Below are 17,091 nucleotides of genomic sequence, written 5' to 3' on the forward strand. Positions count from 1 at the left end.
TTCTCCCTCCCCCGGGGGGCTAGGGGTGGTGCCGCATCATTTACGTGCGCGGGCCTTGGTTCCACGTAAAAATGGCGCCGCGTAAATGACGCGGCCGGCGCCGCGTAAATGACGTCACCCCCGCGGATGCACGGGCTGGCCGGCGCCAACCCGCGCATGCGCGGTTGCCGTCTTCCCCGCGGCCGCCCCGCAAAAAGATATCCGATGGATCTTGCGGGGCAGCGGAGGAAAGATGGTCTTCCTTCAGTGAAGCCGGCCTGCCAATCGGTGGGCACCGATCGCGGGCCAGACCCCTTTTGAGCCCCCCCCCCCCGGTGCAAGAACCCCCCTCGCCCCCCCCCCAGCGTTCCCACACTGTTCCCGCCGGCAGCGACCAGGTGTAGATGGCGCCGGCGGGAACCTGTCGTGTTGGGCAGGCCGCTCGGCCCATCCGGGCCGGAGAATCGCCGCTCGCCCACTACCAACGGCAAGCGGCGATTCGCCCAGCGGCCAACCGTGATACGCGCCGCGCCGGTTTGGGGGGTGGTTGGGAGAATTGCTTTGGGGCTGCATGGCGAGACTTGCGCGCCGCCCGGGCTATTTTCCCACCCGGCGTGGGGGGGGGGGGGGGGGGAGAGAATTCCGCCCCCTATCTTCCCAATTTAACGCATAGACATTGACCAAAACCACCAATGTGCCCTTCAAAGACCAACTAACCATCACATTACTGCCATTGGGGTCCGCCACGGTCTTTGTAGCCAAAATAAGAACCCGTTTATTGATCAGAATTGCCCCCCCCCCCCCCCCCCCCCCCCCCCCCCCCCACCCCGGCCTTAACATCAAACCCCAAATGATATACCTGGTTCACCCACCCCTTCTGCAATCTGTTCTGGTCCCTTACCTGTAAAAACACATCAAACTTTTCAGGTGAGAAATACCCTTGATCTTTTCACTGACCACCCAACACCCTTACATTCCAGGTGACCAACTGTATTGGGGCCTCCCACCACCCTTTAGCCTGGGGTCAGTGTTTTCTACCAAAAGGGATTGTCAAGCAACTACTTAGAGAGTACAGGCCCACGGCCCACAAGGTGGCCGCCAAACCCACCAACAAGACAAACCAAAGAAAAATCTGTTTAGTCACAGTCAGCTAACTAACCCTATGTCCCCCTCCCCCACCCACTACTTCCCCAACCCCAAACAATACTCCTCCCAAATGTTCCTATCAGTAACATGAAAATGAACGATAACCCTCCAATCTAACCCAACCCACATCAAAACAAAAACAATAAGCTCATTATTCCAAACTTAACTGGTATGGTAAGCTGCAGCCACTCCCCGTTAGCTACTTGTCTTTACTACTAAGCAGGGCGGCCCCCACCTTGGATAAAAATGAAAAAAAAAACTGCTGCCCATCCCGAGGACACAGAGTAAAACAAAGGCCCTTTGAAAATCATATTCCCACCAGGAGCTATATATTTCCCGTACCAACCATAATACATATACTGACATCCCTTATAACATTAAGCCCGCCCACGAACATCCGACATGTGAAATAATCAACCCACCCAATAACAAAGAAATACCACCACATATATACAAGGTACCCTAATACTCCTTTCCACCCTCAACAATCAAAAATCTCGCAAGAAGACACAATTAACTCAAACTTAGCCCATGTCTTTTAACAAAGGCATCTGCCTCCTCCAGTGTATTGAAATAGTAGTCATTCGACTCATAAGTTACTTGAAGCCCCAAACCATACTCCACTCTTATACAGGGTGGCTTTGGCTCTGTTGAAAGCCGTCCGCTTCCTTGCCAGTTCAGCTCCAACATGCTTTAGATTCTGACGATGTGACCCCTTTGCAGTCCTGATGCTCCCTGGCCCATTGCAGGACCCCGTCCTTCTCATGGAAGCTGTGGAACCGTACAATGACTGCACGTGGTGGTTTGTTCGACCGGGACTACTGATGGAGTGTCTGATGGGCCTTTTCCAGCTCCAGTGGGGACATGAATACACCCTTCCCCATCATCTTACCAAACATCTGCAAAACGTACATAGTGGGAGTTGGGCTTTCCACGCCCTCTGGTATCCTAACGATTTTGAGGATCTGCCTCCTCGAGCGGTTTTCAAGGTCAGCAACCTTAGCCCTCAGCATCTTATTTTCGCTGGCCACCAGAGAGATCTCAACCTCTAGTGAGGAAATTTGCTCACCGTGCTTCGGCAAAGCTGCCTCCACACCAGTAATCGCCTCACAATGCTATTTACCTTCTCAGAGGTTGTCTCCACCATCGACCGCATGGGACCCAGGGCCTCCTCTATCAACCTTTGAAGGTCCACAGACATAACTCTCCACCGCTTCTTGAACTGTTTCTCAAATCCTGTCGCTGGAACACCAGCAAGTATACCAGCCGTTGTCGGAGAAGCAGAGTCACGGAAACCGCCTCCGCCATATTCTCCACCAAGGAGCTTTGTGAAGTCGCCGAATCTGTCGATGAAGTTCTATCCGCAGGTTTCTTTCCCCAGGCCTTTCTTGACATTCCTTTCATGTGGGCACCTTATATTAGCGAGTAGATGGGATATGTCCTAAAAATAACATGAGAAACTGGGCAAAAAAGGACGAAGATCAAGTACCCTGCCGGGAACAACCTCGTGCGTCACTTCTCCCTACATGCATCTACTGAAAGACGGCTTCAAGTCAGTTTAACACTGACACTTCAATACAGTACTGAGGGAGAGTTATGTAAATGGTTGTGCAGTCTTTTGACGGAAAGACTAAAGCGAGGACCTGTTTGTACCCTCAGTTACCCTAGTATTCAGGCCAACATTTATATCCCAATCAAAATCACAGGAACACATGATCTGGCCATTAACACCTTGCTGTTTGTGGGGATCTTGCTGTCCACAGATTGGCGGCTCTGTTTTCTGAATTACAACAGTGACCACACTTCGTAAGTACTCCTGTGGCTGTGAAGCACTCTAGGGTGTCCTTTTTCTGGTGAGGGCACCATATAAGTCTTCCTTTTCTTTTTACTATGCATAGTTGGCCCTCCTGATGTGCAACTGTCGACATGAAGGCTAGTGTGCAATAGGAAGGGTCTGTTACCAGTTTATAGTGCTCCACTGGAATAAACTCCAATATGATGCATCAACAGCAGTATGTAACACTGAAATGATAGCTGATGCTGTAATATTCTATAATACTTACAGTTTCCATTTGTCTCCCCATCCTTTCACACTCCCCCCATAATCAGCCTGCATTGAGCCCACCCACCAGTCTCAATTTGTATGTATTTAGCACACCACCACCATGCTTTTTCTTACATTACACATAATTTCCTCTGGTCTTCGATCGTCAACTCTACAGTCACAGTCATGCCTGTACTAACCTAACTGTTATAACCTGCCTACTGACGATTGGCTGGGGACTAATGACTATCCCACAATCCTATGGGAGTATGAACTTCCCCAATGAGGGGGGCGGAGAAACTCCTACTATAAATAAGCTGGCCAGTCCAGGAACCAGCAGAAAGGAGAAGGTAGCAAGGGAAGTTACTGCTACTGTTATGTATATATTGTTATAGTAAATAAACGTTATTATTTTGTATCCTTAAAACTCGTGCTGGATTCTTCGGGGCCCTTACAAAACTGGCGACGAGGATGTGATAGAGACGCTGACATGACGGAGGCAGCAGACTCTGTCCGAGATGGAGACACAGGATGAATCAGAGGGGGAATCCTCGGGTCCACAGGCCGTGGATGTACAACCGCGCCGTTCATCACGGAAGCGCCGGTCTCCGTCTCGTTATACGCCACCTGATCCAGCGCCGCGTGCAAATGGCGTCCGGCCTGCGGCCAAACGAGTTTGACGCCTTCCTTCGCCAGGGCCTACGGTGGATTCCTTGGACTTTGGGGGGGAGGGATGTTATAACCTGCCCACTGACGATTGGCTGGGGACTAATGACTATCCCACAATCCTATGGGAGTATGAACCTCCCCAATGAGGGGGGCGGAGAAACTCCTACTATAAATAAGCTCGCCAGTCCAGGAACCAGCAGAAAGGAGAAGGTAGCAAGGGAAGTTACTGCTACTGTTATGTATATATTGTTATAGTAAATAAACGTTATTATTTTGTATCCTTAAAACTCGTGCTGGATTCTTCGGGTCCTTACAAAACTAACCTTCACACAAAAAACTTCAAACTGGAATTGGTGGATTATGATCAGGATCGGTTAGCCACCTGATTTTCCTCTCTCCAACTCAGAGATTTTGAGGTTAACTTTAACATCCCGCTGTCACCTTGGCTGAGATCAGTGAATACAGAATTGAACCGATGGCCTTCCTGAGCTTCATAGGGTGGACTTTAGAAATCAGCGCCAGGGTGTGAAGTTCCTCTAAATGGCCCAAGTAGCGCATTGCGTATTTCTGTTTGAAGTGCGATGGCAGCAGCACCAATTTGTAAAATCGCCTGTCCTTCTCAGAATCATATTTCACCGTGCATTGACTCACTCCATGGGGAATCACCAAGATAAATGGGCTTGGTTAAAATATTAAATAATGGCTAGTATTCACCATTAGGAAATTATTAAAACATAATATTCAAGAATGCATTTGTCTATATTACTTTATATCGCAGCTATCAAAATGGAGCCTGCTGAAACAGGCCTGAGAATGTGTGTTTATTGGACTGAGCTTTGTTCCTTCTGGTCTACATGAGTTGAGCTATACAACACTTGAATGCTGAGGGACAAAATAAAGTTAAATATATCAGCAGCAGACAGAAGCACACAAAGCCATGATTGAAATCAATGTACTGATTGAGTGATTTTCCAACACAGAAGTAAATAATCCCTGAATTGACTGCATAATGGTATACTGTGGATTTTTGCTATGGAACTATCAGGCTCCTCTTTGCTATGAAACTATCAGACTCCTTTCTGAACACCTGATATATTTGAGGATATGTAAGAGGTTTGTGGAAAGAATTAGTATTCACAGTAATTTGATTGATAGGTATTGTGCACCTATAACGCTGCCAGACGGGTTTTCAGGCTTTCTTGTAGCTGAGGTACGTGAGCCAATATCTGTGATTTATTTTGTAAATACTGGCCGAAAGTACAACTTGTGACAGCAGATGATTCACATTTCCAGAGAAACAGCCCTTGGTTAATCCAATTAGGGGTTCCCCCACTCACTTGTCTGAAATCTTGTTAACACCACAAACATTGTGGGTAATGTTTGAAGCAAAAGTTTCTGTTAAAAGAGCTCGAAGCAAAGAAAGACCAATGAAAAAAAGTGGCACAAAACCTTTACAGATTTTCAAAGGCTGAAATAATTGATCACTAGAAAGGCAGCTTTCTGAAGCATTATTTCCAGATAGTGGTACAGAAAGAATGTCCATTTGCTACTCGTGCCATTGACAGCTTCATGTGAAAGGTACCAGACCTAATGCAAACTGAACCCTGGAAATCCTCAATCACTCACTGACAGGATGCAATGAACAGAATCAAGCATTTGTTTTCTGTTGCTGCCATTGGCATTAATTCCTTTTCATTTGCCACACTGAAATTTTATTTCACCCTGCCCTCCAATCAGTGGTCATTCATGTTGGTGACTTGAATAATTACCTGCATATCTAATGGAGCACTCGAACATCTACCTCCAAATCAATCAATATGTGTTGTTTCACAATTTCTTCCCCCTTACTTCTTGTCTGTTGAAGGTGGTGGCATACACCAGAGCACAATTTCTTGAGCTATCCTGTGGGAAGCAAGATAGAGTGTGACTCTTGATGAGCTATTCAACCACAGAAGCATCACTGCAGATTCTGACCCTGCGATCACCTAACACACACCCACATACATTCACTTTTCAAAGGAGTCTCTGTATTGGGATTAATTACTGGGGCAGGAACCTAGATGGATATTTCCCTCCCTTGCTTGGGGACAGCAAAGCTGGTTGCAGCATCTCCACTCCATCCTCATTGAGATCAGCTAGTTTAGGATTAGAACAAGGATTAAATAAATCACTATTTGTGACACGCAAAACCACACCTTGATAATATATCCCCACCAATCTATCATTTTATATATTTATAGTGTGTTGAATGGCTGATGTTGTATCACAGTAAATCGGCTACACAAGTGAAGGGAAACTTGTAATTAAAAACAATGGATGAATGTTGGAGGAGGACAGAAATTACAGGTTAATTCTAGCACATACTGTAACATCAGAAGGTGAAAACGACAAGGTCATTTGCTTCAGACAATACAGTGAATACTGAATATGTTGTGTAATGTGTAATTTTGGAAATATGGCACAGACACACCAGAGGTACTTACAAGAAAATATACATGATTATTTTTAATGAAAGCTTTTAAAACTAAGGATAAGCCAAAACTCACTGGTGGGACAAATTCTGCCTATCTGTGAGGCAGCTCCTCATGTCAGTCAGTCACACGTTTCGTAATTCTACTTCGTACTTATTCAGCCTTATAGATTTATTGGTCTGGCTCAAATTTTCTAAAAGGAAACTGCAAGCAAGTTGAGAAAAGTGCCATATGACATGTTACTGCAGAATATATGATGTAATAGATATATGTTATGTATGTTATGTATGTTTTAAATATAATATATATAATGTTACTGCACAAATGTGAAGGACTTTTGGTCATTTTTAAAAACAAATCTATTTTTCTTGCTAATTTTCACTTTGCAGCAATCCTGACATTGCCTTATCAATCTGGAATCATGGCCTGATCTGCCGCCTGGTGTGTTAACACTGCATGGTGTATAATGCCAGTGCAATGTCAAACCTAATGTATAACAGTTCAGAGGGTCCATTAGAGCTCGGGGACATTTTTGAAATTTGTTTGGAGTCAATTTAAATCTGTCTGGAATTAATTTCAAAACATTTGCATTTGGAGAGAACCCTGCCTTTTCAGGTAGCCGTGAATGTCCAGAGTTCTCTCCTTGGCAAGAGAAGTTGCAGTTGCAACAAGGCAATCGATACCATGTCTGGAACTCAAAATTGCAGTCACCCATCTCAGTATAATGCGGCTTGATCCTGTTCTTGAAAGGACTACACCTGTTCAGGTTAAGAAATTGATCACACACATTATAGGAGCTTGGTTCCGTACAGGATATGTAACAAGCATCAAGAAAGTTGTCTGTTCCCTACTCCAGGATCAGCCCCCCCCCCCCCGCCCCAGTTTATTTTCTCCTCCAATAACCATCTCCTTCTGGTGGCACAGTGGCATAGTGGTTGTACTGCTGCCTCACAGCTCCAGGGACTCAGGTTCAATTCTGGTCTTGGGTAACTGTCTGTGTGGAGTTTGTACTTTCTCCCCGTGTCTGCATGGGTTTCCTCCGGGTGCTCCGGTTGCCTCCCATAGTCCAAAGATGTGCAGGTTAGGTGGATTGGCCATGCTAAATTGCCCCTTAGTGTCCAAACAGATTAGGTGGGGATACTGGGTTATGGGGATAGAGTGGCGGCATGATCTTAAGTAGGGTGCTGCTTCCAAGGACCGGTGTAGACTTCATGGGCCGAATGGCCTCCTTCTGCACTGTAAATTCGATGATTCTGCCCTCATTTCCAACAATTGCACGCAGCTTATAAACTACTTTGTTAGTATATTGAAACGATTTGTTCAACTGCTTTTTCTATCTTTCCACTTCCCCTTACCCACCAAGTCAAGTGTTCCTCAAGCTTCTCCTATCCTGATCTCGCCACTCTCTCGCGTTCATCTTCTATTTCCCCATATGTTCTCCCCAAGTTCCATGGGACAGAAAGCTCTTGCCTTCTTGCCTCCATTCCCACTAAACTGCTAACCATCCATCTTCCTTTACTTACCTTTATGCTAGCTGACATTGTAAAAGGTTTGTTCCCTCACTCTTTCAAATTTGCTCTCAACCACCGCTTTTCCAAAAACCCACTCTTTGCACATCTGCCCTTGAAAACTACCACCTAATCCCCAAGGATACCTCTTTATTCTCCAACGTTATTGAAAGTGTTGTTGCCTCCAAAATCTTCCATTCTGCCATCCTTCCCCACAACTCTGTTTGAACCTTTCCAAACAGATGTCCACCCCACATCACAGCACTAAAACAGCTTGAATCAGTCACAAATTGCAGTTACTGTGATAGTTTTATAAGTAATCTCTTATTCTTCTTGGCTTCTTTTGCAGCTTTCAACACTTGCCCACATTAAGGTCTCCCCTCCATTGTTTAATTGATTGGGACTGTCTTCAGTTGCTCTTACTCTTGCTTATCCAGTCAGAGTCAGGGAATCCCATGCAATTACCTCTCTTCCCACTGCTGTACTGGAGTCCGCAAATATCTATCCTTGACCCCCATCTATTTCTCTTTCACTCACTGCTCCTCAGCAACACAACTGAAAGCATAACATCAGAGTCCTGTAGGCTGATGATACTTAATACTCCATCACAAATGTCATCTACTTCCATTTCTGTAATATCGCTCGCATCAGCCTGTTTTTGCCCAACTACTTCGGAAACCCTCATCAATGACTGTGTTACCTCCAGATCCAATTATTTCAGTGCTTTCTTGGATGGCATCCAACCTTCTAGACAGCGCGATCTTGATTTCATCCAAAACTTTGCTGGCCATATCCTATTGCACACAAGCCCAGTTCACCCATTAGCCCTATGTTTGTTGACTTACATTAGTTCCCAGTCCACCAGTTTCAAATTCTCAACACCTAGTTTAATTCCGTACATGGCCTTTCCCCTATTTATTTCCAAAGCCTCTGCAGACCTATAATCTTGGATCACTGCATTCCTCCAACTCTGGCCTCTTGTGCATCCCCCACTTCTGTTGCCCCTAACTTTAGCCCCTGTACCTTTACCCCATCTAGGTAATAGGTTCTGTAATTTCCTCCCTAAACCTCCTGGTATCTTCTGTGTTCTTTTTCCTCCTTTAAGATGTTCTTTAAAATCTGTGCCTGGTCATCCGTCCCAAAACTTTGGTTTTATGTCAATTTTTATCTAATTAATCTCCTGTCATCACACTGGAAAGGATATGAAGGCATTGGGGAGAGTGCAGAAAAGATGCATTCACAAGAATGATTCCAGGGATGGGAAACTCAGTTATGAAGATAGATTGGAAAAGTTAGGCCTGTTTTCCTTGGAGAAAAGAAGACTGAGAGGAGATTTGATGGAGCTATTCTAAATCAGGAGCTGCCTGGACAGAATAGATAGGGAGAAACTGTTCTCACCCATGAAACGATCGGGGACGAAGGACACAGAATTAAAGTAATTGACAGAAAAAGAAAAAACTGTATGAGAAAAAAACTTTGTCACGCAGTGAGTGATTAATATCTGGAATGCACTGCCTGAGAGTGTGGTGGAGGCAGGTTCAATCTAAGCACTCAAAAGGGAATTAAACTGTTATCTGAAAAGGAAGAATGTGGAGGGTCATGGGGAGAAGGTGGGAGAATAGCACACAATGGTTGCTCATTCAGAGTGCTGGTGCAGACTCGATGGGCTATACAGCCTCCTGCACAATTTTGTGATGTGTCTTGGGATGCTTAATTATGTTAAATATGTCACAGGTATGCAGGGCATTGTTGGTGTCTTTTACCCATGGTCCTGGCCTGAATCCTCTGTTCAGTGTCAGAAACCTTCAGAGGGATTCTCCATTCCTGAGACGAAGTGTTGACACTGGGGCAGGATTCATGGACTTTCACAACAGCAAAACTGGCACCGCACCTGGACCGATTCAGTGGCCATGGAGTGGCTAGCACTGGCGCCATGTGGAACACAATCGATTTCAATGAGAACCAGTGCCGGATTCGCTGGGTCCATGCTTGACACTCGGAAGGCTGACAAGCTGTAGCCGCATATACACATTACACTTCCCACACGTGCTCATCCCAGCCAACAATATGGCGCTGTAGTGCGCCCATCCCACTGCTGGGTCGGCTGGGGCCAGAGGGCACCTAGGGGGGTGCCCTGGGGGGACACCTTTATGATTAGTTGCCCTAAGTTTACAGTGTGCAGTCAGTGGCTTGCGCAGTTGCATGGCTGCCTTGCAAGCCATGGCAATGGTGCTCCGTGCCTGTCCATCCCGACCCTACAGCTCACCTCCTGGCCAACTCCTGCTCCTCCCCCTGAACCTGGCAGAAGCCCCCCTGGCCAGCGGCATGACTGACAGAAAACTATGGCGATGTTGGACACTTTCCATATCCCCCCCCCCCCTCACCCTCAGCAGCTTTGGCACCTATTTCATGATTTCTAAAACACAAGTGAACCTCGCCTTGGGAATTCACCCCAGTGGAGGCAGAGGATCGCGGAGGGTTCAGAAAATACCAGGTCAGGCCCGCTATGATGTGCCAATGGCGTTTACTCTACGTGTGTTCTGGAATGCATAGATGCCACTGTCGAGGTGATGGAGAATTGCGATTTGGCATGAAACCAGCGGCTGCTACGATTTTGGCATCAAAACTGATTTTCCGCTCAATTGCATTTCCTGATTCCGCCGTTGGCCGATGGAGAATACCGCGCCCTATTTCCAACCCTGATCAGACAACAATTACACATTTACCTTCCTCTGAATGTCCAGCCTTTCGATGGAGGATCCTGCAGAACTGACTCAGTGCAGGAATCCTTGGAGGGAGCAGTGGAGAGAATTGGCACAGAAACCATGTCCCTTTTTACAGCACCAGCTGCTGTATTCTGGTAAGTAAAGAGTTTTAATGTCCCAAAGCTTCATTGAAAAGCAGTGGAGGGTAGGTACATGGATAAGGGGGTAGGATGGCTAAGGTATGGGGGTAAGGTGGGTAAGGCAATGAATGGGTAAGGGGATAGGGTGAGGGGGTAGGGTGATAAGGTAAATAGATAAGATAATATATTCAGTAAGGGGATAGGTGGATGGCAGGTGGGTAGGATAGAATGGCAGCAGGTGGGTGAGGTGGTAGTGTAGTAGGTGGGTAGGGTGGTAGGTTTGAAAGATGGCATAGTGGCAGGCAGGTAATGTAGCAGTTGTGGAGGATGGCAGAGTGGCAGGTGTATGATTGAGTAAGTGGACTGAGGATAATTGGATTGAGTCAGTTTGAGAGGGGTTGTCAGGTCAGTGGCTAGTCAGGTCAGATCAGGGAGCAGTCAGGGTGTTGGGTGGGGAGTTAGGTGGCGGGGCTAGTCATGTTGGGTTTGTATGGCTTCTATGGATTGGTGGGTGGTGGGGAGAGGGGGGGTCGTGAGGGAGCTGGGTGGGGGGGGGGGGGGGCTAATCAGGTCAGTGGTCAGTGTGAATGATTTATTATCTAAATGGAGAGAAACTTCAGGGTGCTTCTGTGCAGAGGGATCTGTGTGTCCTCGTGCATGAATCGCAGAAAACCAGTACAGCAGGTAATAAGGAAGGCATATAGAATTTTGGCCTTTATAGCTAAAAGAATAGAGAATTAATGTAGGGGAGTGTTGCTGCAACTGTACACGGCATTGGTGAGAGCGCACCTGGAGTATTGTGCATAGTTTTCCTCCCCTTATTTGAGGTGGGATGTAATTGCATTTGAGACAGTTCAGAGGATGTTCACTAGATTGATTCCAGAGATGGTCGGGGGGTTATGTAGAGAGAACAAGCAGTTAAGGCCTATACTCTCTCAAGTTTAGAAGAATGAGAGAAGATCTAATTGAGGTATATAAGATGATAAAAGGTATTAACAAAGTAGACAGAGCAGATGCTTCCTCTTGTAGGGCAACCTAAAATGAGAGGTCATAGGGGGTAGCAGATTTAAAACAGAAATGAGGAGAAATTACTTCTTCCAAATGGTCATGAATCTGTGGACTTCTCTATCCCAGAATGCAATGGATGCTGAGACATTGACTAAATTTGAGGAGATTGACAGATTTTTAATTAGTAACGGGTTGAAGGGTTGTGGAAAACAGGTAGGAAAGCGGTGTTGAAGCTGAGAGGAGATCAGCCATGATTGCAGGTTAGAGGGGCTGAATTGCCTATTCCTGCTCCTATTCTTACATTCTTATGATTGGCGACAATCAGTTGTATGGTTACCCAGCAGGTAGACTAGGGATTTTCCGTCCACCGTTTCCTGGGTAACTATTCAGGTAAGTAAGTGGCAACCATCCGAGGTCTCCAACTCTAATTCAGCATTCAAACTTCACTGACAATTCCCACGGAGTCCTTATGTTGGAAGCTCCGAAGGATCTCACAGTGCATCTTCTGGGGTATGTTTGGCCTTTGTCCATCGAGAGGGAGATTGGAAGGTCTGGGCTAATTTGTTTATTTGTATCTATGCCTGAGTTTATCTTGCTATTTGTCAGATACAGAAGAGCAAGTTACAGCATTCACATTTAATCCAAAAATAGCACCACCAACACAAACAAATTAGGAGTTTCCATTCTGCATTTGTTTGAAAATAATTTAATTTTAGAGGACAACCAGTCCACAAATTTATATAAAAACAGCAAATGCTGAAAAATTCAACAGGTCTTGAGAGAAACAGGATTAACGTTTGGAGGTGAATATGACTTCTTCAGAACTCCAGCATCCACAGAATTTTGCTTTATATTTCAGTCCACGGGGCTTAATGCTTTATTACCTATAAGGTTAACACTTCTCACACAGGCCATATTTAATATTCCAATTAAAAGAAGTCACCGATTCCCCCCGGAGTTATAGAATGGTTAAAACTGAGTAATTCTGCTGAAGCTATGATGCTGCCTGATACACTCAAGCCTTTAATCTGCTTGCTAATCGACGTTCAGATGTCTCAGTGAGGTTTCTTTCACATTTTAATCAAATCCTTTACTTTGATTTCGAATAAAAACATTTTCATTACAAAGGGAGGATACGTTTTAAACAACTGACTCAGCAAATTTCATCTGTCACAGGGATTTGCATAGAGTTCTTTAACCGCAGTCAGCTCAGATTTGCTTCCTGTTCTAAACAAGCCCGAATTTGCCCGCAGATAATTAACAGAAAGACAATGGGGGATAAAATGGGAAACTTGGGAGGATGAGCTACCAGTCGAAATCAATATTATTTAAGAACGAAGAGGAGAAATGAATGGTTTATTTATGAGGGAAAATGAAGAAAAATCGAATGGAACGCCGAAAAGATAGCTGCACAGGGCGTGGGCAGATTCAGGGCGTCGCTGGCATCAGTGGATGCATAACAGCTTCAAAGATCTCCGGGACTCCCAGGTGACAGCGTCTTCCTGAGGAGGATTAACATCCTGAAAGGAAAAGAGGAACACGCCACACCATATAGTCCAATAGGAACTACTTCTTCGAGAAAAAGACGTTGTGATTGCAAGCGCCGGTCTTTGAGGACACTTTCAACAGTTAGGAAGTTGAATTCTCAAGAGTTAAGTGATATGTTGACAAGTTAAAATATCGCAAGAAAGCGAGTTTCCGCAGGAATCCATCTTTTTTTTTCCAAAAAAAGACCTAAAAACCCAATTTCGTGGAGTCCCATTTTGCAAGGGGTACTGGTTGTGGAAGATGAGAAGTTTGAAAGCCTGGTGGATCCTGCAGTGACATCAGAAGGAAAAAGTGTGTAATACCCACACGACACCCTGTGAACCGGGACGCAGACTGAGGTACAGACACTTGGCTGTCTCGCCAGGACCAAACTCAGCCTCCCGGGGTCAGTAACTGGAAAGCTGCAGCGAATCTGTAACTCGGATCAGGTTACTCTGGGCAACGAAGGGTTACTGGGGGCATCACAACATGCACAGCCCCTGATAAGATCAACTCTACTTTTGATGAAAGGGGAGAACAAACGCATGAACTTGTACCACAGAACTCGTCTTATCGAGAATTTAAACTCTTGTCAAAACAGTAAAAGGGCACGATAGCATAAAGTTATCTAATCAGAAGTTGCATTTAAACGGGGCTCATATTTATACCTAAAGTTGCAAGTATCGAGTACTTGGCTTTTCCAATTAAAATTCATGAAATGGAGATTTATATATATATATTTAAAAATGAAAGCTCCGTTTTGCATTTGAAATAGAAATCAGCTCGCCGGAAAAAGCGAGAGAGAAAAGGTGAAAAGCTTAAGTTGAGAACAATGCTTCTTTTCTTGTGGCCGAGATCTTCCCCATGAGCAACTGTTGAGACGTGATTTCCACACCGATAACCCGCCAACAAGCTTCTCTCTCTCTCGCGCGCGCGTGCTGCAAGATCGCCCAGCTCTGGCTCTTTCTGTCAGCCTGCTTTGCTCTCTTTCAAAAATAAAACACCCCAGAAGTGTGGCGCCCCCTTTACCGAAAGGGAATGAAGGAAAAGTGTGTGTGTGTGTGGGGGGGGGGGGGGGGGGAAGAAAGCGAGAGGAAAAGAGAGCTAAACCAAACACACACACACAAGAAAAAAGAGACAAACAAGTAATTGCGGGAAGGCTGCTTTCCGTGGCGAGAGGGAGAGAGGAGGCCCGATGGCGCTGATCGCAGCCCATTGCTGGTGTGTAAGTGTGGGGCGGCAAACGCATGTCCGCTGTTTGTATTCGCGCTGAATGCTGTCTTGGAATGACGTAATGCCTGAAGTCGGGGTCCTGACAAGCGATAACATTTGTGATAAAGGCCCGATTGAGCCAGAGTACCCCCTCCTTTTTTTTCTCTCAGACATATTAAACACACACACAGACATTACACACACACACACACACAGAATCTCCAGTCAGACAGACACAAGCAGCGCGTTTGAACAACCGGCTCAGGCTGCGCCTTCCCCTCTCCTTTCTCTCTCTCTCTCTCTGTCTGTCTCTCCCTCTCTCTCTAAAATCTCACTCTGCAAAAAAAAACTCAGACGGTTCATGGCTCACACCAAAGCTCCACCATCTTCCCAGCTGCAAAGATTATTGCCATCAAATCAACAGGTAAGAGAGAGAGAGAGAGTGGGGGAAGAGAGTAGGCGAAAGGCAGCCCTGAGATTAAAGGAACAAAGATCTCTTACCGATTTTTGATTCTCTTCGCCCAGGCTGTGTGTGTGCGTGTGTGTTTGGGAGGATAAGCAAGAGCTGGCAGGCTTTAGATTTTTTTTAAAATTATTGATTGAGGTAATACTTTCAGTTTGGTTCGGTCAACAGATCTCTTTCCGTTTTTTTCGAACAAAAAAAAGAGGCAGACTTCTCAGATTTCACACACATTCCTATTTCCCGTATTTGTTGGGTCGGGAGGTCACTCGAGCAGGCATGAGAAATGGTTCCTCGTACGTGACAGTAGCCTCCAGTAGCCTTTAGGGTCAAGTTTAGCGGGGGGGACGGGGGGGGGGGACGGACATGATGATTTCAAGTACGTTTGAGATATTCGCCGGGGTTCGCCTTTTGTCCCCCTGTTGCTGCTGCACTGGCGATTTAGCGGGAAAGTGGGAATAAGAGAAATGGATGGCGTTAAAAGTGTATTTGCAGTTCCAGATGTCAAGAGTGAAAGGTCTCGTTCTGAATGCCTCTGCAACGCCAGGGAAGTTTGTGAGTGACGTGGCCGAGGTAACACGCTGCAGTGCATCTAAGTGGAGGGTTTCATCCCCATTTCTCCAGATTCAGCGGTGACTGGATAAATATACATATGATAAAATCCGGCACTGTAGAAAGCTCACTCCCCCCCCCCCCCACCCCCCACACACAAACAGACACACTCACTTCACTCCTCTGCAGTCTTTCCGACTGTGCCGAAGTCATTTGCGGCCCATCCAGCCGGACCCAGGAGTAACATGGTTGGAGTTAAACTTTTTTAAAAGTTGTGTTAAAAGTCTGTGTGTGTGCTGAGCTGTGTCTGTTGCATACGGCGAGACACCAGCCTCTCTGTTGGTTTTAACTTCTCCAGACAGGGACATTCAGGTTTTTTTCAGGGGGGGAGGGGGTGGTCCGGGGGCAATGCCAAGCTTTGAAACTTGCAGACAGAAGTAATTGTAGCTTTTGACTTGAAGGATTGACACGGGGCAGAATGGGGTCGTTTGCGTTCTCTTAGCCACACTCTGTAAAATGTGGCAGCAGTAAAAAAAAAAAAGCCGGCTTATTATGGCAGTTAGTTTAGGATGTGTCGCTTAGAAGTGCTATTAAAATGTTTCCTGCTGATCGGGGCTGGATGTAGCCGGCGAGTTCTGTTCAAAGCTGTTTGCTGATTGTTGGCGTGTTTCATCTCAGTACAATTTTGACACATCTCGCTTTTGTTTTGACTTGTCCTTATTCGTTCTAGATGTGGGGGAATAAAATCGCCGCATTTGCCACCTGCCCCCCCGCCCCCCAACACACACACACACTGAACGCCCCACACCCTCAACCCCGGTCTCGGATTGTCTACATATTTGATTCTGCATTGCGATAGAGTTGGAGTTTGGGAAAACTATTACTGTTTACCCCCCCCCCCCCCCAAGTGCCACTTAAAATGTTTTACGTTTTACTGAGAATGCTGGATTTGCAGTGTCCGCTTAATCGGGAAGTTGGAACACTTGGGTCTTACTGTTACGACTCATGCACTTTCTGAAGGCGTTCCATTGGTGTAACTATTGTGTTTAACAAGAACGGCAGATGTAATCACTTCACGAAGCCACTCCAAATAAGTTTTGTCATTCAAAGAGTTACAGACGTGTACATGGCACATATGAAGAGCAGGGCTAATCCGGTAAAATAACTCCTCAGAGCGTTTTGTCATTGTGAAGGCGTTGGTATGGGGTATGAATTTGACAAATATTTAAAAGGTGCCATTGAATGGAGGCCGATTCTGGTGTCAGTTTATTTTAAAAAGCTTTCAGTTGTATTGGGAACTTTGTGAAACTGGCTTGAGAGGGAGAGGGGAAAAATGTCCACTAGCTTGAATGGGCCCGGACTGTTCAAGTCTTACTGTGTAAAGTGAATGTCACGTTTGCATTCACATGAACTATGAGCCTATTGAAGGCTGATCTCTTTGCAAGTCTTTGTGTCCTTATCACAGGAAATGTTGCGGAAAGCAGTTGTTCAGTCGAGTTCTTAGCACGTGTTGATTAACGATTCTTGTCTCCCAGACGTGATCACTTCTGGCTGAGTTTTCAACTGAGGAGCAAGGGAAACGATCTCAATGGCAAATTCCCAATTACGCCAGGGTACATTACAGCAAGAGTCTGGCCTGGCTCACAGCAAGAATAGATAGGTGGGTTAGC

General features: G+C 45.9%; 1 protein-coding gene and 1 long non-coding RNA gene across 10 annotated transcripts in view; one reads left to right on the forward strand and one right to left on the reverse strand.

Annotated features, from left to right (window-relative positions):
- LOC140385356 (uncharacterized) overlaps positions 1-15,109 on the reverse strand; it is a 78,376-nt gene extending 63,267 nt beyond the window's left edge. Inside the window, exons 1-2 of one of the 2 annotated variants that reach the window (XR_011933341.1) lie at positions 14,911-15,109; positions 5,608-5,740 (exon numbers count right to left, since the gene is read on the reverse strand). This is a non-coding gene — a long non-coding RNA (uncharacterized lncRNA). The remainder of the gene's footprint in view (positions 1-5,607; positions 5,741-14,910) is intronic. The other variant, XR_011933342.1, reaches the window with a different exon arrangement.
- Positions 12,914-17,091, forward strand: part of trps1 (trichorhinophalangeal syndrome I) — a 290,663-nt gene continuing 286,485 nt past the window's right edge. Inside the window, exons 1-2 of one of the 8 annotated variants that reach the window (XM_072467422.1) lie at positions 14,454-14,833; positions 16,957-17,081. The gene's annotated coding sequence lies outside the window, so the exon portion shown is untranslated. Of the gene's footprint in view, positions 13,604-14,101; positions 14,419-14,453; positions 14,834-15,297; positions 15,443-15,611; positions 15,670-16,956; positions 17,082-17,091 lie in introns of those variants that run through there. The other 7 variants (XM_072467423.1, XM_072467425.1, XM_072467427.1 and 4 more) reach the window with 7 other exon arrangements.

This window comes from Scyliorhinus torazame, chromosome 11 (genome assembly GCF_047496885.1).
Source record: "Scyliorhinus torazame isolate Kashiwa2021f chromosome 11, sScyTor2.1, whole genome shotgun sequence".
Classification (NCBI taxonomy): domain Eukaryota; kingdom Metazoa; phylum Chordata; class Chondrichthyes; order Carcharhiniformes; family Scyliorhinidae; genus Scyliorhinus; species Scyliorhinus torazame.